At 43.5% G+C, this 24,579-nt stretch overlaps 1 protein-coding gene and 1 pseudogene across 1 annotated transcript in view; both read left to right on the forward strand.

Moving 5' to 3' along the window:
* Nucleotides 1-24,579, forward strand: part of zfpm2a (zinc finger protein, FOG family member 2a) — a 978,760-nt gene that overhangs the window by 510,947 nt on the left and 443,234 nt on the right. The gene's annotated exons all lie outside the window — the stretch shown is intronic.
* On the forward strand, nucleotides 15,827-16,691 carry LOC144496022 (large ribosomal subunit protein eL19 pseudogene; annotated as a pseudogene).

Below are 24,579 nucleotides of genomic sequence, written 5' to 3' on the forward strand. Positions count from 1 at the left end.
TTGGCGAAGCTCCGCTCCCAGCCTCATCCAACAGGAGTGCAGATCAGAGAACTGGGTGTGGAGGTCAACATGGTCAGCCAGTTTGTGGTATTCTCGATTTTCCCAGTTCTTAATTTGAATGAACTATATTAAAAGTATAATGAATTATATTTTTAATGCAGAAAAGCTCATGTAATTTACATAATTAGACAATGAGATCAAGAATACTTTGCACACTCTGATACAACAATTTTGCATCAAGTTTTTCCATTATAAATCTCTGTCCAAATTTGCAATTATTTGAATAGAATATACAGGCACAATTAACGGTGAATCGCTTGAATTATTGAACATACGAGTGTTTTATTGAAGTTAATTTAGCTTTCATAAACCACCTTGCATTCAACTAAATAATGGGAATATAGCATAAGTGTTGAATAAGTATACCCCATAGCAAAATAGCGAATTTCAGTGATGTTTCACAATGTGGGTGGTGGCTCATCCAACCACTTATTAAGAAAATAAACTGTTCGAACAAAAAGATAATTGTGAAAAGAATGCAGGTTCAAGAGTTCTTCTGGGCACTGCAAGTATAACTCTACAAATACATTAGTGAAGATTTTCTCTGATATTTATATTGAAATTGGCAATGCTCTCAATTAACTGTGTTCACAATTGCACCAGTAGGAAAAATCTTTACTGAGGCCATGTGTAGGGTCAAGAAACTTAAAGAATTAAATGCCTGACGAAGAGTGATGTGAGAAATAGAGATTTTGATACATGGGGCACTGACACCAGTACTCTTGAAATAGGGAGTTGTTCCATTGTAATGGGTGACATTTAATCTGGGTTGGGGTCAGTGTCCTGGCGAATCATATAAGTAGGTCTGTAGATAGAACTTTAAGCTAAATGTGGGAAGGAATGGGAATAAGGAAAAAGAAAATTTAGAAATCTTAAGGCAGTTGACGTAATACAGCAGCACAGCCATTTCATAGAATCATAGAATTGGCCAGCAGGATTAAGGAAAATCCCAAGGCTTTTTACACATATATAAAGAGCAAGAGGGTAGCCAGGGAGAGGGTTAGCCCACTGAAGGACAAGGGAGGGAATCTATGTGTGGAGTCAGAGGAAATGGGCGAGGTATTAAATGAGTACTTTGCATCAGTATTCATCAAAGAGAAGGACTTGGTGGATGATGAGTCTGGGAAAGGATGTGTAGATAGTTTGAGTCATGTTGAGATCAAAAAGGAGGAGGTATTGGGGTTCTTGAGAAACATCAAGGTAGACAAGTCTCCAGGGCCTGATGGGATATACCCCAAAATACTGAGAGAGGCAAGAGAGGAAATTGCTGGGGCCTTGAGAGAAATCTTTGTATCCTCACTGGCTACAGGGGAGGTCAGAGTTTTAACAACTCCACTACAGGGGAGGTCCCAGAGGATTGGAGAATAGCCAATGTTGTCCCTTTGTTTAAGAAGGGTAGCAAGAATAATCCAGGTAATTACAGGCCAGTGAGCCTTCCATCAGTGGTAGGGAAATTATTGGAGAGGATTCTTCGAGACAGGATTTATTCCCACTTGGAAATAAGTGGACGTATTAGTGAGAGGCAACATGGTTTTGTGAAGAGGAGGTCGTGTCTCACGAACTTGATCGAGTTTTTCGAGGAAGTGACGAAGATGATTGATGAGGGTAGGGTAGTGGATGTTGTCTACATGGACTTCACGAAGGCCTTTGACAAGGTCCTTCATGGCAGACTGGTGCAGAAGGTGATGTCGCATGGGATCAGAGGTGAGCTGGCAAGGTGGATACAAAACTGGCTCGGTCAAAGAAGACAGAGGGCAGCAATGGAAGGGTACGTTTCTCAATGGAGGGCTGTTACAAGTGGTGTTCCTCAGGGTTCAGTGCTGGGACCTTTGCTGTTTGTAATATTTGGAGGAAAATGTAACTGGTTTGATTAGTAAATTTGCGGATGACGACAAAGGTTGGTGGACCTGCGGATAGCGATGAGGACCATCAGAGGATACAGCAGGATATAGGTCAGTTGGAGACTTGGGCAGAGAGATGGCAGATGGAGTTTAATCCGGACAAATGTGAGGTAATGCATTTTGGAAGGTCTAATACAGATAGGAAATATACAGTAAATGGCAGAACCCTTAAGAGTATTGATAGGCAAAGGGATCTGGGTGTACAGGTACACAGGTCACTGAAAGTGGCAATGCAGGTGGAGAAGGTAGTCAAAAAGGCATATGGCATGCTTGCCTTCATTGGCCGGGGTATTGAGTTTAAAAATTGGCAAGTCATGACGCTTTATAGAACCTTAGTAAGGCCGCACTTGGAATATAGTGTTCAATTCTGGTCGCCACACTACCAGAAGGATGTGGAAGCTTTGGTGAGGGTACAGAAAAGATTGACTAGGATGTTGCCTGGTATGGAGGGCATTAGCTATGAAGAGAGGTTGGAGAAACTTGGTTTGTTCTCACTGGAGCGACAGAGGTTGAGGGGAGACCTGAGTGAAGTCTACAAGATTATGAGAGGCATGGACAGAGTGGATAATCAGAAGCTTTTTCCCAGGGTGGAAGAGTCAATTACTAGGGGGCATAGGTTTAAGGTACGAGGGGCAAGTTTTAAAAGAGATGTGCGAGGCAGATTCTTTACACAGAGAGCGGTGGGTGCCTGGAACTCGTTGCCGGGGGAGGTAGTGGAAGCGGATACGGTAGTGACTTTTAAGGGGCATCTTAACAAGTACATGAATGAGATGGGAATAGAGGGATGTGGTCCCCGGAAGCTTAGGGGCTTTCAGTTAAGTCGGGCATCATGGTCGGTGCAGGCTTGGAGGGCTGAAGGGCCTGTTCCTGTGCTGTAATTTTCTTTGTTCTAGAAACCCAACAGTGCAGAAAGAGGCCATTTGGCCCATCAAGTCTGCGCCAACCACAATCCCACCCAGGCCCTACCCCCTTATCCGTACATATTTACCCGCAAATCCCTCTAATCTACGCATCTCAGGACACTAAGGGGCAATTTTAGCATGGCCAATCAACCTAACCCGCACATCTTTGGACTGTGGGGGGAAACCGGAGCACCCGGAGGAAACCCACACAGACACGTGGAGAATGTGCAAACTCCACACAGACAGTGACCCAAGCTGGGAATCAAACCCAGGTCCCTGGAGCTGTGAAGCAGCAGTGCTAACCACTGCTAGCGTGCCGCTCTTTGGTTAAAGAGAAGCAGAGTGGGACTGGAAGGGGAAGTCAATTTAACAATAAGGGTGCATCATCAAGTAAGGCCTTGCAAAACATAATGATAAAATAAATAAAATTAAGGACTGTTTATCTGAGTGCATGAAAAACTCACAAGTTTGATGGACTAGCAGCATAAATAGTGACAAATTAGTTTAATAGAAATGCCATTATGGAGTTATGGTTATGAGGAGACGATGGTCTAGAGGTATTATCATAAGACTATTAATTCAGAAACTCAGCTAATGTTCTGAGGGCCCAGGTTCAAACCCCGTCGTGGCAGATGGTGGAATTTGAACTCAATAAAAAATAGCTGGGATCAAGAATCGACTGATGCCCATGAAACCATTGTTGATTATCAGAAAAACCCACCTGGTTCACAAATGTGTTTTAGGGAAGGAAATCTGCTGTCCTCATCTGGTCTGGCTTACATAACTCCAGAGCCACAGCAATGTGGATGACTCTCAACTGCCCTTTGAACAAGGGCAACTAGGGAAAGGTAATAAATGCTGGCCCGCCAGCGATGCTCGTGTCCCACAAAAGAATTTAAAAAGTGATCAAGATTGGGAAATAAATATTGCTGATCAATAGGGGCAGCAGTGGCATTATGGTATTGTCCCAAGGCTAGTAATCCTGAAACCCAGCATAATGTGCGCTCGGGTTTGAATCCCACCATGGTAAATGGTGAAATTTGAATTCCATAAACATTTGGAATTAAAAAACTGATGGGGACCATTGTAGTAAAAACCCATCCGTTTCACTAATGAACAGTTGGAAGCTTTTTCCCAGGGCAGAAATGACAATTACAAAGGGGCACAAGTTCGAGATAAGGGGGGAGAGGTTCAATAGAGAAGTGCAGGGAAGTTTTTTACATAGAGGATGATGATAGCCTGGAATGCACTGCCAAGTGCGGTGGTTGAGGCAGTCACATTAATGACATTTAAGACTTATCTGGATAGACACATGAACACCAGGGAATAGAGGGATACGGGTGGTTGGTCTAGATAAGACAACGTGATCAGTGCCGGCTTGGTGGACCGAAAGGCCTGTTCTATGCTGTACTGTTCTTTGTTCGAGAAACATAGAAAACTACAGCACAAAACAGGCCCCTCGGCCCCACAAGTTGTGCCGAACATATCCCTACCTTTTAGGCCTACCTATAACCCTCCATCCTATTAAGTCCCATGTACTCATCCAGGAGTCTCTTAAAAGACCCTATTGAGTTTGCCTCCACCACCACTGACGGCAGCCGATTCCACTCACCCACCACCCTCTGTGTGAAAAACTTCCCCCTAACATTTCCCCTGTACCTACCCCCCAGCACCTTAAACCTGTGTCCTCTCGTAGCAGCCATTTCCACCCTGGGAAAAAGCCTCTGAGAGTCCACCTGATCTATACCTCTCAACATTTTATATACCTCTATTAGGTCTCCTCTCATCCTACGTCTCTCCAAGGAGAAAAGACCGAGCTCCCTCAGCCTATCCTCATAAGGCATGCCACTCAATCCAGGCAACATCCTTGTAAATCTCCTCTGCACCCTTTCAATCTTTTCCACATCCTTCCTGTAATGAGGCGACCAGAACTGAGCACAGTACTCCAAGTGGGGTCTGACGAGGGTCTTATAGAGCTGCATCATTATCCCCGGACTCCTAAACTCAATCCCTCGATTGATAAAGGCCAGCACACCATACGCCTTCTTAACCACCTCCTCCACCTGCGGGGCCGATTTTAGAGTCCTATGGATCCAGACCCCAAGGTCCTTCTGATCCTCTACAGTACTAAGAGTCTTTCCCTTTATATTGTACTCCTTCATCCCATTTGACCTACCAAAATGGACTACTACGCATTTATCTGGGTTGAAGTCCATCTGCCACTTCTCCGCCCAGTCTTGCATCCTATCTATGTCCCTCTGTAACTTCTGACATCCCTCCAGACTATCCACAACCCCACCAACCTTCGTGTCGTCGGCAAACTTACCAACCCATCCCTCCACTTCCTCATCCAGGTCATTTCTGAAAATGACAAACAGCAAGGGTCCCAGAACAGATCCCTGGGGCACACCACTGGTGACCGACATCCAATTAGAAAAAGACCCATCTATACCCACTCTCTGCCTCGTTTGGGCAAGCCAGTTCTGGATCCACAGGGCAGCAGCCCCTTGGATCCCATGCCCTCTCACTTTTTCTAGAAGCCTTGCATGGGGGACCTTATCGAAAGCCTTGCTAAAATCCATATAAACCACATCTACCACTTTCCCTTCGTCAATGTGTTTAGTCACATTTTCAAAGACCTCCACCAGGCTCGTACAGCACGATCTGCCTTTGACAAAGCCATGCTGAGTATTCTTGAGCATACTAAACCTCTCTAAATGCTCATAAATCTTGTCCCTCAGGTTCTTCTCCATCAGCTTACCAACCACTGAGGTTAGACTCACCGGTCGGTAATTTCCTGGGCTATCCCTATTCCCCTTCTTGAATGTAGGAACCACATCCGCAATCCTCCGGCATCTCTCCCGTCTCCATCGACGACACAAAGATCATCGCCAGAGGCTCTGCAATCTCTTCCCTCGCCTCCCACAGTAACCTGGGGTACATCCCATCCGGACCCGGCAACTTATCTATCTTGATGCCATTCAAAGATTCCAGCACAACCTCTTTGTTAAAGTCCACATACTCAATCTTTTCAGTCCACCACAAGCCCACAGTACATCCACCCATGTCCTTCTCCTCTGTGAAAACCGAGGCAAAATACTCATTAAGCACCTCTGCCATTTCTACTGGTTCCGTACTGATTTTCCCGCCTTCACCTTTTATAGGTCCAATTCCTTCACGTCTCATCCTTTTACTCTTCACATATTTATAGAAGGCCTTAGGGTTTTCCTTAATTCTACTTGCCAAGGCCTTCTCGTGACCCCTTCTGGCTCTCCTAATTTCCTTCTTTAGTCCCTTCCTACAAGCCGTATACTCATCTAGATCCCTATCTTCGCCAAGCTCTCTGAACCTTTTGTACGCTTTCCTTTTCTTCTCGACTAGGTCCCGCACAGCTTTCGTGCACCACGGTTCCTTTAACCTACCAACTCCTCCTTGTCTGCTTGGAACATTGTCCTGTAGAACCCTAGACAGACATTCTTTGAAAAACTGCCACCTCTCTTCAGTAGATTTCCCCGAGAACACCTCCTTCCAATTTACTCCTCTAATTTGCTGCCTTATGTCTTCATAATTCCCCTTACTCCATATAAACGCTTTCCTAGCTTGCCTGATCCTCTCTTTTTCCAATGCAAGCATAAAGGAGATAGAGTTATGATCGCTATCCCCAAGATGCTCTCCCACTGAGAGATCTGACACCTGTCCAGGTTCATTGGTCAGTATCAGATCAAGTACAGCCTCTCCTCTTGTCGGCTTGTCCACATGCTGTGACAGGAAACCCTCCTGAACACACCTAACGAACTCCTCCCCATCCAATCCCCTTACCCTGGGGATATTCCAATCTATGTTTGGGAAATTAAAGTCTCCCATCACAACAACTCTGCTATTATTGCATCTCTCCAGGATCTGTTTCCCTATCTGCTCCTCCACCTCCCTGTCACTATTGGGCGGCCTATAGAAAACTCCCAGCAAAGTGATCGACCCCTTCCCACTCCAAACTTCCACCCACAGAGACTCTGTAGACAATCGCTCCACAGCATACACCTTCTCTACAGCTGTGACACTATTCCTGATCAGCAGTGCCACTCCACCCCCTCTCTTGCCTCCCTCCCTGTCCTTCCTGAAACATCTGAATCCCGGCACCTGTCGTATCCAGTCCTGTCCCTGAGACATCCAAGTCTCCGTAATGGCCACCACATCACACTTCCAGGCATCGATCCACGCTCTGAGCTCATCCCCTTTATTCACTATACTCCTGGCATTAAAGTAAACACATCTCAATCCTTTGGTTTGAGCTCTCCCCTTCTCTATCACCCGTCCATCCTCCCTCTTGCACCGTCTATAACCCTTCTCTGTTTGCGAGCTAACTTCCTCGCTCCCAGTCACCTCGTCTCGATCCCCTCCCCCCAACCTAACTCTCCCCCCAACCCAAACTCTCCCCAGTAGCCTTAGCCAACCTTCCCGCCAGGATATTGGTCCCCCTGGGATTCAAGTGCCACCCATTTTTTGTGTACAGGTCACACCTGCCCCTAAAGAGGTCCCAATGGTACAGGAACCTGAATCCCTGCCCCCTGCACCAGTCCCTCAGCCACACATTCATCCTCCACCTCACTCCATTCCTGCCCTCACCCTCCCGTGGCACAGGCAGCAATCCTGAGATTACTACCTTTGCTTTCCTCCTTCTCAGCTGTCTCCCTAATTCCCTATACTCTCTTTTCATGACCCCTTCCCCCTTCCTTCCCACATCAGCGGTACCAATATGTACCGCTACCTCTGGCTCCTCTCCCTCCTCCCTCAGGATTTCTGGGAGTCGACCAGCGACATCCTGGATCCCGGCCCCAGGGAGGCAGACCACCATCCGAGACTCCCGCCTGCCTCCGCAAAAACGCCTGTCTGACCCCCTTACTGTCGAGTCCCCGATTAACACTGCCTTCCTCCTCTTTTCCTTAGCCCTCTGAGTTACAGGGCCGGACTCCACTCTGGAGACACGGCCACTGCTGCTTCCCCCAGGCGGGCTGACCCCCCCAGCAGTATTCAGGCAGGAGTACTTGTTGTGTAGGGGCACATCCACCGGGGTGCTCTCAATCACCCAAGCTTGGCATAGAGTATAAAAGTTGGGGTCTGATGTTGCAGATGTATAGAACGTTGGTTCGGCCGCATCTGGAATACTGCGTCCAGTTCTGGTCGCCACACTACCAGAAGGACGTGGAGGCTTTGGAGAGAGTACAGAGGAGGTTTACCAGGATGTTACCTGGTATGGAGGGGCTTAGTTATGAGGAGAGATTGGGTAAACTGGGGTTGTTCTCCCTGGAAAGGCGGAGGATGAGGGGAGACTTAATAGAGGTGTATAAAATTATGAAAGGCATAGATAGGGTGAACGGTGGGAAGCTTTTCCCCAGGTCGGTGGTGACGTTCACGAGGGGTCATAGGTTCAAGGTGAAGGGGGGGAGGTTTAACACAGATATCAGACGGACATATTTTACACAGAGAGTGGTGGGGATCTGGAATGCGCTGCCAGGCAAGGTGATGGAGGCGGACACACTGGGAACGTTTAAGACTTATCCAGACAGCCATATGAACGGAGTGGGAATGGAGGGATACAAAAGAATGGTCTAGTTTGGACCAGGGAGTGGCGCGGGCTTGGAGGGCCGAAGGGCCTGTTCCTGTGCTGTATTGTTCTTTGTTCTTTACCCTTGCTTTAATTTTTAAATTCAGACCATCCTGGTCTGGTCTGGCCCACATATGACTCCAGACCAACTGCAATGTGGTTGGCTGTTAAATGCCCTCTGAAATGGCCAAGCAAGCCACTCAGTTAAAGAGAAATTATGGATGGACAATAAATACTAGCCACGTCCCATGAACGAATTTTAAAAATAACATTTCAAAAAGATGTGTGGAATGGAAAAGGAGGCGTAGCTGTGATAATAAAGGATGACATTAGGAAGTAAGAATCTTGGCTTAGAAGATCAGGATGCTGAATCAGTGTGGATAGAGATTAGGAATAACCAAGGTCATAAAATGCTGATAATAGTAGTATATCTCTTACTGGCTGTTGTACTGTTCTTAGAGCATTCAACAGTAAATAATTAGAGCTTGTAACAATGACAAAGTAATAATCTTGGGAGACTTTATTCTTCATATCAATTGACAAGCTAGTTTGTAGAATGTTTTGGTGACAGTTTTCTAGAGCAATATGTTATGGAGCCAACTAGGATAAAGCTATTTTAGATCTACTCTTCTGTAATGAGACAGGATTACTTTTTATAGTAAGAGATCATCTGCAGAAACATTATTGGGAGACAATTGAATTTCATATTAAATTTGAGAGCGACATACTAATCTTTAACTTAAATGGAGTCAATTAGTTTGTCAAGCAGAGTCAACATGATTTTCTGAAATAGAACTCATGTTTGAAAGATTTATTAGGATGTAGCAGGATAGATAAAGGGAAGCCAGTAGACATAGCATATTGGATTTCCAAAGGGCATTCAGTATGGCGTCATACAAAGGTTGCAAGTGTCTAGGAATCCTGCAGCGTGTTTTCTGGTGGCGGAGGCAGCTTATCATTGGCTGTCAGCGGGATCTTCCAATCCTGCTGCTGTCAATGGAATTTTGCATGGCTTGCCCACCCCTCTGCCAGGGGCCCTGCCACAGGAGCTGGGCCTTGGGGGGACCAGAAGATCCCACTGGCAGGAAGGGCTAGAAAATCCCACCCAAAATTTCATATGCAAGATTCGGCTCATGAAGTTGGGATAATATATTAGCATGGATGGAAATTTGGTTAACAGCCAGGAAGAGGAAAGTAGGGATAAATGGGACATTTCCAATTTGGCAGGCTGTAACTCGTGGGCTGCTGCAAGGCTCAGCATTGAAGTCTCAGCTACTTACAATCTATATTAAGCAATTGGGAAAAGAGACTGAGAGTAATGTAACTTAAGTTTGCTGGTGATACAAAGTTACATGGGAATGCATGCTATGAGGAATACACAAAAAGGCAGCAAAAGGATAAAGACAGTTGAAGGGAATGGAATAAAGGCAAAATACTGTGGATACTGGAATCAAATAAAAATAGAAAACGCTGGAAAAACTCAGTAGGTCTGACAGTATCTGGAGAGAGAATGAGGCTATGTTTCGAGACAGGATGACTAGTCACTCCTATGTTGAGAGACTGGGTAAATTGGATCTACACTATCTGGTGTTTCGAAGAATAAGAAGTGATCTCGTTGAAGTATATAAAATTCTGAAGGGGTTTGAGAGATAGATTCTGAGAGGCTGTTTCCCCAGTTTGGGGAATTAATAACTGGGTGTGCTGTTGGCGAGGGCACAGCCTCAGGATAATAGGTTGATCATTTAGGACTGACATGAAGAGAAATTTCTTCATTCAGAGGGCTGTACACCTTTGGAATTCTTGATCTCAGAAGGTTGTGGTTGCTCCAATGTTGAGCATTTTTTAGACTGGGATAGATTTGATCTCTCAGGGAATCAAGGGAGACAGGGAGTGGTGGGAAAATGGAGTTGAGGCACTGTATCAGCTGTTATCATATTGAATGGTGGAGCAGATTTGAGAGGCCATATGATTTATCCCTGCTCTTATTTACGTTGTCACGTTGTCAAAAGATCAAGCCAATGTCTCTACTACATGGTGAAAAGTTGAATGGATAGTTATTTTCCTTGTTGGAATGTCCTATATCATCCACGAAACAAAATAAATATTAAACTAGCTGTAGAGTACAATAAATTTAGATTATTTTGTTTATTTTTACTTGTTGTGAAGTTGCATATGTAAGGTTAAAAATGTGGTGTTTGACAAATGTAAATAGTAAAAAGAAATGCTAAAACCAAAAGAAGAAATCATATAGCATTGTCTCTTTAAAAAGCAGGTGGCTTTATGTGTGGATTTTAAATTGCAGAGTGCAGTTTGCAGATGCTGGTTTTTGCAACATTTGTATCAAAGCCGAGTAGTCAGTGTTCCAACCTTGTAAAACAGGCTTTTGAATTGGAGCAATGGGTTTAGAACAAGCACACAAAGACACAAAACTGATGAAATTCAAATGTGAGGATTGTTGACAGCTCAAGCCACTCAGATTGCAGGAATACTGTGAGGTAATTCAAGGTATATAAACCCGGACAAGGGGGGTAACTGTCAGAATATGCTTGCCACCACTTGAGTCAGGTGGTGGGAAGGCGAGGCTATCGTGTAAATCTTACAGTTGCATGTATGTCTTCATAAAATCACTCTCTAAATAGAGAGAGATACCAACTCAAAATGTTCCAGACAAGAACATCACCGGAGAAAGTTCAAACTTCCAAAAGACGTTTGTTTTTATATTAGTTGAGAGTGACTGAATTCTATAATGATTTATCTCATTATCCCTGAAGGAGCCTTGTAATATTTGAACAGCATTCTGTTGGGATTTTATTCAGTTTGTTAATTATTTTAATAGGGTTGTCACCAGTTTTAAAATGAGGACCTGTTAATTGTTCAGGACAGAGAGTGTCAGATCCTGATTTAATTTACCAAAACCAGTAACTTCCTACTACTTCATACACATTTGTACAAGATTACAAAGGTATACCCCTTTGGGTGGTTCCAAAATGCACCTCCGCGCTATAACAAAATTGGGGGCTTGTCCGGAATCTGAACAGTCACAGATATTTAAACAAATTTTCAGTGAGAAGTGGGAAAATCTATTTCGTTTCATTTCAATCAAAAAGTGGGATATGGCTCTAAAGAGGTTTTGAGGGTCGAAGATGCATCCCAAATTTGCCAAGAAACTTTAAAAAACAGAGAAAGGTGAGACTTATGGAATTGGCAGACAGACTAGAATTGGGTTTAAGCAGAGATAGTAATAAAGCTGAACTTGTAAAGGAGTTAGTCAAGCCTTTAGTAATAGCAAAGAAGCAATCAAGTATAGTGAAGTGAGAAAAAATCAGATTGCAAATGAAAAAATTAGAGTTCAAAAATTAAATTGAAAGGATGGAGTTAGAGAAGAAAAGGACAGAGAGAGGAAGGCCCTAGCAGAAGAAAGAGAAAAACAAAGAGAAGAAAGAGAAAGGGAAAGAGAAAGAGAAGAAATGGAAAGGGAAAAAAAGAGTTTGTTTCAGTTAGGAAAGAAAAAAAATTGAAAATGGGAGAAAAAAGACTTCAAATGGCAGGAGAACAGTACCAGATAGAAGTGATAATGAGCAACAAAGAACACTACAGCACAGGAAACAGGCCCTTCGGCCCTCCAAGCCTGTGCCGCTCCTTGGTCCAACTAGACCAATCGTTTGTATCCCTCCATTCCCAGGCTGCTCATGTGACTATCCAGGTAAGTCTTAAATGATGTCAGCGTGCCTGCCTCCACCACCCTACTTGGCAGCGCATTCCAGGCCCCCACCACCCTCTGTGTAAAAAACGTCCCTCTGATGTCTGAGTTATACCTCGCCCCTCTCAGCTTGAGCCCGTGACCCCTCGTGATCGTCACCTCCGACCTGGGAAAAAGCTTCCCACTGTTCACCCTATCTATACCCTTCATAATCTTGTATACCTCTATATAGACTCAACATAGCCACTCGCCTGGTAAAGATATATACAAAAATGTCCAAACATTACCAAAATTCGATGAGAAGGATGCAGAAGCCTTTTTCATATCCTTTGAGAAATTGGCTACACAGATGAAGTGGCCAGAGGATGTGGATGTAATGTTAATTCAGACCAAGTTGATCGGCAGGGCCACTGAGGTATTTGCAGCGTTGTCAGGAAATTATGAAGAGGTAAAGAAGGCTGTTTTGAGTGCATATGAGTTGGTACCAGAAGCATATAGACAGAGGTTCAGGAATGTACAAAAGGAACCACGTCAGTCCTTTATCGATTTTGAGAGAGTGAAACAGAACAATTTCGATTGATGGGAGAGGGCATTGGAGATGGAAAAGACATATGAGGCCCTTAGAAATATAATTCTGCTGGAGTTCAAAAACTCACTTCCAAGCGTGATAAGAACTCATGTTGAGATGCAGAGGGTTCAGTTAGTGAGAAGAGCTGCAGAGATGGCGGATGAATACGCATTAGAGCATAAATTAAAATTTGGCTTCCAACAGCAATCTTATTCCGTGAAGTATAGAGATTGGGGGAGGGGGAGATCCTTCCATGAAAAACTAAAAGTAGATAACACTGGGCCAGTTTACCACCTGTGAAGAAAGATACCCCAGAGGGTGGAAAAGAAGTGAAAGACCTCAGGTGTTTTAATTGCCATAAGATGGGACACACAAAAGCACAGTGCTGGTGGCTTAAGAAAGGCACTGAGGAAAAGGATGTGATAAAAGAGGTTTAACTAGTGGGACTAGTTAAGGTAGTGAAATAAATCTTGAATGAAGTCAAGGAGATGAAGGAAAGTGCACTGCCTAGGCTCAGGCTGGATGATAAAATAGAACCCGATCTTTTCAAAGACTTCACCTGTGTGGGTATGGTTTACTCAGGTAGTCATGATGTGGAGATGCCGGCGTTGGACTGGGGTAAACACAGTAAGAAGTTTAACAACACCAGGTTAAAGTCCAACAGGTTTATTTGGTAGCAAAAGCCACACAAGCTTTCGAAGCTCTAACGCGCCACAGCGAAAAACCGCACCGACCTCCTCAGAAGACAAACACGGGACACAGTGGACAGAGTACCCTTCGTTGTCCAGTACTTCCCCGGAGCGGAGAAGCTACGGCATCTCCTCCGGAGCCTTCAACATGTCATTGATGAAGACGAACATCTCGCCAAGGCCATCCCCACACCCCCACTTCTTGCCTTCAAACAACCACACAACCTCAAACAGACCATTGTCCACAGCAAAGTACCCAGCCTTCAGGAGAACAGTGACCAAGACACCACACAACCCTGCCACAGCAACCTCTGCAAGACGTGCCGGATCATCGACACAGATGCCATCATCTCACGTGAGAACACCATCCACCAGGTACACGGTACGTACTCTTGCAACTCGGCCAATGTTGTCTACCTGATACGCTGCAAGAAAGGATGTCCCGAGGCATGGTACATTGGGGAAACTATGCAGACGCTGCGACAACGGATGAATGAACACCGCTCGACAATCACCAGGCAAGACTTCTCTTCCTGTTGGGGAGCACTTCAGCGGTCACGGGCATTCGGCCTCTGATATTCGGGTAAGCGTTCTCCAAGGCGGCCTTCGCGACACACGACAGCGCAAAGTCGCTGAGCAGAAACTGATAGCCAAGTTCCGCACACACGCGGACGGCCTCAACCGGGATATTGGGTTCATGTCACACTATTTGTAACGCCCACAGTTGCGTGGACCTGCAGAGTTTCACTGGCTGTCTTGTCTGGAGACAATACACATCTTTTTAGCCTGTCTTGATGCTCTCTCCACTCCCATTGTTTTGTTTCTTAAAGACTTGATTAGTTGTAAGTATTCGCATTCCAACCATTATTCATGTAAATTGAGTCTGTGTCTTTATAAACTCTGTTTGTGAACAGAATTCCCACTCACCTGAAGAAGGGGCTTAGAGCTTCGAAAGCTTGTGTGGCTTTTGCTACCAAATAAACCTGTTGGACTTTAACCTGGTGTTGTTAAACTTCTTACTGTGTTTACTCAGGTAGAACAGGGGAAGTAGGTAAAGAAGTGAAAATGTTGAGAGATATGGGAGCTAATATGTCTCTAATGGTAGGAGATGAAAATATTTGTACTCCTTCTGAAATACTGCCTGAGGGAAGGGCAATCTGGAATAAGTGGAGAGAGGAGTAGTTTTCCCCTGTGTAAAATAAGACTAGAGAGTCCAATCCAGTCTGGGGAAGAAATAGTGGGAGTGATAGAAAGCGTGGCTGTTTCAGGAATACAATTTATTCTGGGAAACGATATAACTGGATCACAAGTGGGAGTGATGCCCATGGTAGTAGAAAAACCAAAATGAAACCAGGAATTAAAAGAAAAATACCCTGGAAATGTGTCGGACTGTGTGGTGACAAGATCCCACAGCCATGAGTTAAAACAGGAAGGGAGAGAACAAAAGAAAGATGAAGGAGGTGAGGTTCAATTAGCTGACACTGTTTGATGAAATGGTGAAAGAAAAACCTGAGCAGGTAAAGGATCAGACAGAGGTGTTTAATTTTGAAAGATTAAATAGGTAGGTGAATTAGCTAAACAGCATTTGAAGGTGACACAGCACCTAATGAAGCAAGAAGCTGATAAGAATTCTAAAATTCGGATATTTTCCCCTGGGGATAAATTATTGGTGCCCTTACCAATTGTAGGAGATCCTTTTATAGCGAGATTTAGTTGTCCCTATAAAATTGAAAAAAAATTAATTCAGGTAAATTATCTGGTAAAAATGCCAGATTGGGAAAAGATTTATAGGGTATGTCATGCGAACATGCTCAAACAATATTATGATAGGGAAAGGGGACTGGAGAAACTGGTATTAGTTACTACCACTCAGAGTGAGGAATCAAATCCCGAGGATATGGATTTTGATGTGTCTCAAAACAAATTGATCAATGCAGAAGTCCTTGAAAACTGGAATCAAGTAGTAAATTTTTTGCCCCAAGAACAGAGAACTGAACAGAAAGACCGTTAAAGAGAGATGAGGACCTATGTAGGAATAAAATGGGGAGGACAAATGCCATAATACATGAGGTTGACGTAGGGAAAGCTATTCCAATAAATCAATGCCCTTACCGGCTTAATCCTCTCAAAGCAGAGCAGGTACAAAAGGAAGTAGAAGCAATGCTACGAGGATGACATAATAGAGCCGAGACAAAGTGAATGGAGTTCGCCAGTCGTGTTGGTCCCTAAACCTGATGGTAATCAACGATTCTGCGGGAATTATCGGAAGGCCAACGCAGTGCCAAAATTGGATTTCTAACCAATCCCAACGTTGGAGGATTGTGTGGAGAATGTTGGACAAGCCATATACATCACTGAGTTGGACTTATTCCGTGGGCACTGGCAAGTACCTTTCCATCGAAAAATGGCCATGAGTAGGCTCAGGCTTCAGAAGAGGCTGACCTCAGACATTTTAGCTGCGCCAAGAAGAAGATATAGCTGGATCCTAATGAGAGGAATGAGATTGCCAATGCTAATTCCCGTTAAGAAATAAGAGAATTATTTAAAGATGGTTTGATTATCCATAAGCCTGTGACTGTACATTTGCATGCTGGATGCAGGAAGAACACCCTTGCATGCAGGAAAGGTCAGCACAGGAGCATCGGTAAGCGAAAGAGTACAGATAATGCCTGCAGGCAGGAGAAACTAGCCTGGATGAGGACAATGAGAATTCTGAGGCGCCTGATTCACAGATACAGGGAGTCCAAGACGATCAATCAGCAAATGTATCACAGCCTGTATCTGAAGGTGAAGGATAATATCTTAAAGAATAAGTGTATCTTGAGCACATTCACGAACTAAAGGAAACTAAGGCTCCCAAGAAGCTACTGCCTGACCAGGCTGAAGCTCACAGGAGCAAGGAAACTCAGAAACGCTGTGCAGAGCATCAGTGGGCCAAGAAGGAAGTACCTTTGCCAAAGGTTCATGCCCAAGGAGAAACTGAAACCCTGAAAATTATCCGCACAGGTAAACGGAAGAAGAAAGCTTGGACGAGAATGGTTACTAAAGTTTGCTGTGCCGGAGATGGATTCACTTGGAAACCTCCTGAAATTAAAGGATTCATCAGACCGATGGGTTTACATTTTAAGAAGGTCAATGTAACCCATCCTGAGCAAGTAAGTTTGATTACTCAAGAGCACATCCATCTGACTAATTCTCACGGAGGACGACAGGATCACAGCACTGAAGCGAGAGTTCATCCTCCTGCAAATCTTGGTGCAAAAGGATGACTAAGAGACCAAAATGGAACAAAGTGTCATCACCTTTGAGGCTGACCCACTGGCGAAACCTTGTAAAAATGTGGTTCTCTATCAGACTATAATGGAACTGTTGAAGACACGAGCTGCATTGATGCAAGATCCACCAAAAGGAATAAAAAGGACAGCATTCTGTACTTCTGTAATTTTTTTGGTTATTCATGAATTGGCTTAAAATGATGGAAGTCGTGAGAAAATAAAGAAACATCTTATAAGGAAAAAAAATGAAGCCATCTTTTGATGATGATGGGTCATTTTTTTCTTTAGGGAGGGTGTTGTGAAGTTGCATATGTAAGGTTAAAAATATGGTGCTTGACAAATATAAATAGTGAAAAGAAATGCTAAAACCAAAAGAAGAAATCATATAGCATTGTCTTTAAAAAGCAGGTGTCTTTATGCGTGGACTTTAAATTGCAGAGTGCAGGCTGCAGAAGGAGGTTTTTGCAACATTTGTATCAAAGCCGAGTAGTCAGTGTTTCAACCTAACAAAATGGGCTTTTGAATTGGACCAATCCATTTAAAGCAAGCACACAGAGACACAGAACCAATGGAATTCAAATGTGAGAGTTGTTGACAGCATCAAGCCACTCAGATTGCAGGAATACTGTGAGGTATATAAACCAGGACAAGGAAGGCAACTGTCAGAGCATGCTTGCCACCTCGTGAGTTGGAAGGAGGGAAGGCGAGGCTCTCATGTAAATCTTGCAGTTTCATGTATTTCTTCATAAAATCACCATCTAAATAGAGAGAGATACCAACTCAGAAAGTATTCCAGACGAAAGCATCACTGGAGAAAGTTCATTGTTTGTATATTAGTTGACTCTTAGAAATGACTTATTTCATTATTCCTGAAGGAGTCTTATAATATTTGAACAGCATTTGAACGGCAAAAAGAGGTCACGAGATGTTCTTGGCAGGCAGGATTAAGGAGAATCCTAAGGCATTCTATTCATACGTTAGGAACAAAAGAGTTGTCAGGGAGAAAATCGGACCTCTCAGGGATAAAGGAGGGGAATTATGCTTAGAACCCAAGGGAATAGGGGAGATCCTAAATGAATACTTTGCATCAGTATTCACGAAGGAGAGGGGCGTGTTAACCGGGAGTGTCTCGGAGGGAGGTGTTGACCCGTTAGAGAAAATCTCCATTACAAGAGAGGAAGTGTTAGGTTTTTTAGGGAACATTAAAACTGACAAAGCCCCAGGGCCTGATGGCATCTATCCTCGACTGCTCAGGGAGACGAGAGGTGAAATTGCTGGGCCTCTGACGGAAATCTTTGTCGCTTCTTTGGACACGGGTGAGGTCCCTGAGGATTGGAGGATAGCGAATGTGGTCCCGTTGTTTAAGAAGGGTAGCAGGGATAACCCAGGAAATTATAGGCCGGTGAGCTTGACGTCCGTGGTAGGGAAGTTGTTGGAGAGGATTCTTAGAGACAGGATGTATGTGCATTTAGAACGGAACAATCTCATTAGTGACAGACAGCATGGTTTTGTAAGAGGGAGGTCGTGCCTTACAAATTTGGTGGAGTTTTTTGAGGAAGTGACAAAAACGGTTGATGAAGGAAGGGCCGTGGATGTCGTCTATATGGATTTCAGTAAGGCATTTGACAAAGTCCCACATGGCAGGTTGGTTAAGAAGGTTAAGGCTCATGGGATACAAGGAGAAGTGGCTAGATGGGTGGAGAACTGGCTTGGCCATAGGAGACAGAGGGTAGTGGTCGAAGGGTCTTTTTCCGGCAGGAGGTCTGTGACCAGTGGTGTTCCGCAGGGCTCTGTACTGGGACCTCTGCTATTTGTGATATATATAAATTATTTGGAAGAAGGTGTAACTGGTGTAATCAGCAAGTTTGCGGATGACACGAAGATGGCTGGAATTGCGGATAGCGAAGAGCATTGTCGGGCAATACAGCAGGATATAGATAGGCTGGAAAATTGGGCGGAGAGGTGGCAGATGGAATTTAATCCGGATAAATGCGAAGTGATGCATTTTGGAAGAAATAATGTAGGGAGGAGTAATACAATAAATGGCAGAGTCATCAGGAGTATAGAAACACAGAGGGACCTAGGTGTGCAAGTCCACAAATCCTTGAAGGTGGCAACACAGGTGGAGAAGGTGGTGAAGAAGGCATATGGTATGCTTGCCTTTATAGGACGGGGTATAGAGTATAAAAGCTGGAGTCTGATGATGCAGCTGTATAGAACGCTGGTTAGGCCACATTTGGAGTACTGCGTCCAGTTCTGGTCGCCGCACTACCAGAAGGACGTGGAGGCATTGGAGAGAGTGCAGAGAAGGTTTACCAGGATGTTGCCTGGTATGGAGGGTCTTAGCTATGAGGAGAGATTGGGTAGACTGGGGTTGTTCTCCTTGGAAAGACGGAGAATGAGGGGAGATCTAATAGAGGTATACAAGATTATGAAGGGTATAGATAGGGTGAACAGTGGGAAGCTTTTTCCCAGGTCGGAGGTGACGATCATGAGGGGTCACGGGCTCAAGCTGAGAGGGGCGAAGTATAACTCAGACATCAGAGGGACGTTTTTTACACAGAGGGTGGTGGGGGCCTGGAATGCGCTGCCAAGTAGGGTGGTGGAGGCAGGCACGCTGACATAGTTTAAGACTTACCTGGATAGTCACATGAGCAGCCTGGGAATGGAGGGATACAAACGATTGGTCTAGTTGGACCAAGGAGCGGCACAGGCTTGGAGGGCCGAAGGGCCTGTTTCCTGTGCTGTACTGTTCTTTGTTCTTTGTTCATTCTATTGGGATTTTATTCAGTCTGTTAATTATTTTAATAAGGTTGTCACCTGTTTTAAAATAAAGACTTGTTAATTGTTCATAATAGAGAGTGTCAGATCCTGCTTTAATTTACCAAAACCAGTTACTTCCTACTACCTCACATTCGTACAAGATTACAAGGCGAGGTATATCCCTTTGGATGGTTCCAAAATTGAGCAGAGGGAAATATCACCTCTGTGTCGTAACATACTTTTACTAATGTTTTGTGCCCATCAAGTTGACAGATATTAATACTGTGCAATGCAACATTTTACATTTCAGACACATAGGTTAGTACCAATACTATTAGACACCAGGTAAAGCTCCCTTTACTCTGTTCCAACAATATAACCAGCTCTAACCTTGGAAAGTTTAAAATCACTCTGCCCAGAATCACTCTGACCTATTTACTTGTAAAGTACTGTGAAATTGTACAATTTGTTTTTACATCCAAATTATTAAATTAGTATTTAAGCCCTCTAATTAATACATTGTACTGTATAGGAATCATCAACAGCAATAATTATGATGGGTGCTCAGACTAATTAGTAATATTTGTCTTTCTAAACTATTTGTCTTTACTCAACAGTGATATAAATAGATGACCGGAAGTTCCCTGAGGTTGACCATTAAACTAGAATTAACTTTTTTGAATTAAAACTACTTTCAGCATTAACATAACTTAAACTTAGGGTTATATTGCTGTTTTAGTATTATGTATTGTTAGAATAACATTCATGATGAAATTCACATCTAAATGTATGTATCTGTGTAACACCTACATTCAGCAGAGCGTCATTCCACATTGTAAGTTCTTCCTTGAGGACTTAGCAACCATAACCAACTAATCTGTCTAAATATTTGCCTGAGTGATAGATAACAGGCGGGATTTTACCCTGAGGCCAATGGAGATTTCCGTACTGGGAACCTGGGGCGGGCGAGGTGGTAGAACTTCGGCGAACATTTATATGCTGCTACAAGTGCTACACATATTCTGTTTACGTAGAGAATGTAAAATAGCTGTCTAACTTCACTATTTTAGTGCCGATATATGTAAATACTTTATGTAAGCTTGATAAAAGTAGATACTTCTCGTCAGCTCGTTGTTACAGAGACACTTTACTACATGCCAGCACAGTTCAATAGCAAAATGCCAATGAATGCAGCTGGTTAAATTCCTAATTATCATTCAGTACTACCAAACATTAGATAGAAAATTTCTTATCCTATAAGTGACTAATTTAGGAAGTTTAAGAACACAATACTTGAATTCCCAAAATGAATTTGATAAGATTAATACTTAAGATAAGGTTCATTGAGTTGGGGGAAATACATTTTCAAGGATGGAGGATTGGTTACTGGTCTGGAAGCATAAAGTAGGAACAACATTTCATTTTTAAGTGGACATGATGTAAATAGTGGGGTGCTGCAAGGGTCAGCCTGAAGTCTCAGCTATTTACAATCTAAATTAATGACTTAAATGGAGAGACCGAGAGTAATGTATCCAAGTTTGCTGTCGATCCAAAGCCAGGTGGCAATGAAAGCTGTGAGAAGGACACAAAGCTGCTGCAAAGTGATATAGACAGGTGGTGCAAGATCTTCTGACTCTTCATGCCAGTGGCACACCCCCGCCACAAGTTTCCCAGCAGCATGGGATCGAATCATTGAGAAACCTTATTGACAGTAGCAGGACCAGAGGGTCTCGCCACCAACCAAAGGCATGCTACCAAGAAAAATGCCACGGGGAGACCAGAGAATCTCGCAGTTAAGTGACTGGGTGTCAGTGTGGCAACGTGAAGAAGGATGAGGTCATTCACTTCAGAAGTGAGAATAGAAAAGCAGAATAATTTTTAAAAGGCATGACATTTCTAAACGTTGGTGGGCAGAGAGACTTGGGTGTAGTCAGACAAGGAACACAAAGGGTTAGCATTCAGGTGCAACAAGCAATTAAGAAGGAAAATTATTTTTTGCCCTTTATTGCAAGATTGTAGTATAAAAACAATTATAATAGGATTTTGGTGAGACCACACCTGGAATTCTGTGGCCACATCTGAGGAAAGATATTAGAGGCAGCACAGTGAAGGTTCACTGGATTGGTCCCTGCAATGAGCGAGTTTTCCTCTGATGAGGGGCTGAGAAAATTGGGTCTACTCTGGCATCTAGAAGAACTATAGGTGATCTCACTGAAATATACAAGATTCTGAAGGTAAAAGCAAATTACTGTGGATGCTGGAATCTGAAACAAAAACAGAAAATGTTGGAAAATCTCAGGAGGTCTGATGGCATCTGTGGAGAAAGAACAGAGCTAACATTTCAAGTCTGGACAACCCTCCGTCAGACCTGGGTTAGATTCTGAAGGTACTTGGTAGGTTCTTTCCTCTGGCAAGGGAACATAGAATGTATGGGCACAGTCTCAGAATAAAAGGTCAATCATTTCAAACTAAAGTGAGGTGCAATTTCTTCATTCAAGGGGTTGTGACTCTTTATAGTTTTCTAACCCAGAGAGCTGTGGATGCTCTATCATTGAATATATTTAAGGCTGAGTTAGAATTTTGGTCTCTTAGTGAATTAATGGATATGGAAGCAGGCAGGAAAGTGAAATCGAGACAGAAGATGAGCCATTATCGCATTGAATGGTAGAACAGGCTAGAGAGGTCCTCTCATCTTTTCCTGCTTCAATATTTCTTCTGTTTTTATGTGATTATGCCGTAAATGGCTAAGTTAAATGCTGTTGTATTGTAGCCCCTCATGTTTTGTAGTGTAGTTGATCCGACATGGATCACTTGCAGTGGTTTATGTCAATTATATTCAGCTTTAGAGAGAGAATGGATGTGCAGATCAGTGAAGCATTATGGATGAGTGGTGAATGACCCCAAAATGCTAGATGCTGAGGAAAAATGACCTTTACTGTGACATATCTAGATACTGACAAATGTTTGTGGTTGATACAGAGAAGAAAATGAATTCCAGCTGACTCCTTTGTGATCTGAATAATGTTTTGATACAATTTTATTGGTTTTGTAAACTTTTATTAAAGTAAAGTTTTATTATTAATATGCTGTCACTGATTAACTGTTGTGCTCTCACACTGTTTAGGTGCACACAGTTCAAATAGCAGACTCCACACAGACAGTGACCCGAGGCGGGAATTGAACCTGATCCCTGGCGCTGTGAGGCAGCAGTTCTAGCCACTGCGCTGCCCCATTGGACATTGGCCAAGATCTTCTGGTCTCCAGATCTACAGAGACTGGCTAGAAGTCCCAATGCACTGACTTTGTAGAAATCGCCCAAGAAGTTTGAACTTTCGATGGGCAATTCTCCTGCTCCCCAGCACCTTCTGAAAAGTCTCCTACATTGAGTTAGAATTGGGGATTTGGGATAGTTACAACTTACGTACCTGAATAGGTACCCAGGAAATGTTAGAGAGAAAAATCCTAGTCTAATTCCTGGGTAACTGTACAACTGACCCTCCCAATCACTCATACTAATCTCCCTGAAACCCACCTCGAACCACTGACTATTCCCTCCACCCCCAGCTACTCCCTGGCCACCCCAACCCACATATCCACTCACCCATCATACTCACCTCACCCATCTACTGCCTTACCTTATCCACTTACCTCACCCACTTACACATTACACACTTGCACATTCACTCACACATTCACTCATGCACTCATACACTAACATAATAAGGAGCTAAGAGATCTTTAAACACTTGGCAGCATACAAAAGTTAGTGCCATAGAAAGGCTTCTGCACAGTTTCTCTTTGCTGCTCTCTGTGAGGGTGTTCTGCATCTTGGGTTAGAAGTTAGAGTCTTTTCAACGTATGTAGGTAAGTGAGTAGTTTACTGCCTGATCAGTGTCAGCTACTGGCCAGAATTCTGCAGCCATTCATGCCCTCCGCCGCTGCCAGAGAGGATGGTGAATTTCGCGCTCAGCCAAGTCTCCGTTCACTGCAGTGGGACAGGAGAATCCCACTGGCGTGAACAGCCGGAGAATCCCGCCTACTGGTTCTGATACTGATCAGAGGTTTTGGGCCATTATAACCATGCATATCTTTAATAACCACTCGCTATTCCAATAACTATAGCCACTAGTTTTCTCCACATTTCCTTTTCCATCTGGTTTCTCTTTGACTATGTACCAGAATCACATAATGTTTGGATACCAAGCTATGTTGTAAGAATACACAGCCTGCTGTAACAGTGAAAAAGAAAAAATGGCTTTTGCTTTTTGAGTGCAGACACATTACAGTAGAGGCAACTTTGGAGAAACCAGATAGAGCTGTAATTCAGTACAAAAGATATAGTCTTATAATGAACTCCTCTATCTACATAACCAAGCTGTGGAATTCCATAGTTAAAAAAATATTGAAGGTAATGGATCAAGCTTTTTTTTGCTGCATACTTAAACCCCGAAGTTGACACATAGTTTGAATAAATGCCTTTTTATATATATAAAAACACACGTTGTGTGGTTGCCTGGAAACTTTGCCCACAAGAGTGTCAACTTTCCTTCAGAAATGAAAAGGAAGATTGAGCTTCACAGTGAGCTTTAGTCTCAGAGAAAAAAAGGTCCTTCTGTGTTTAAAAACAAGTGTCTAGCCAGTAGATAATGGTGGTGCTTCAGGTTATAAATGATGCATTTTGTTCACCATCGCTTGATAATAGCATCAGGAAAAAAGTTCATCGCTCCCTTATCAAAACAGGGTGACATTTCTTTCTCAACTGTGAAATTCCATATCACATCCCTCCTGCTTTAAGTCCAAGCAAACTAACCTGCTCCTTAAAAACTAACTTGACAAAGGATTTTAAATTAGTGGGATTTATTTTGGGAGGCAGAAGGGGAAGAGAGAGAGTGAGAACATGACATGCTTTGCTTCTTTTTTAACATACAGTGCAAAACAAATGGACAAGGGACAGAGTGGCTTTGTGTTATCTGAGCTGCATCTGTTCACAATGGGACATTCATCAGGGCTGTTGAGCGTCCTTGGAGAGATGGAGCAGACCCCTGAGTCGTGCAGCAGATGACGATCTTATCAAAAAGCCCTCTTCAATCACATCATCAGTTTGCTGCTGCCAATTCTG

This window comes from Mustelus asterias, chromosome 7 (assembly GCF_964213995.1).
Source record: "Mustelus asterias chromosome 7, sMusAst1.hap1.1, whole genome shotgun sequence".
NCBI classification, from domain to species: Eukaryota; Metazoa; Chordata; class Chondrichthyes; order Carcharhiniformes; family Triakidae; genus Mustelus; species Mustelus asterias.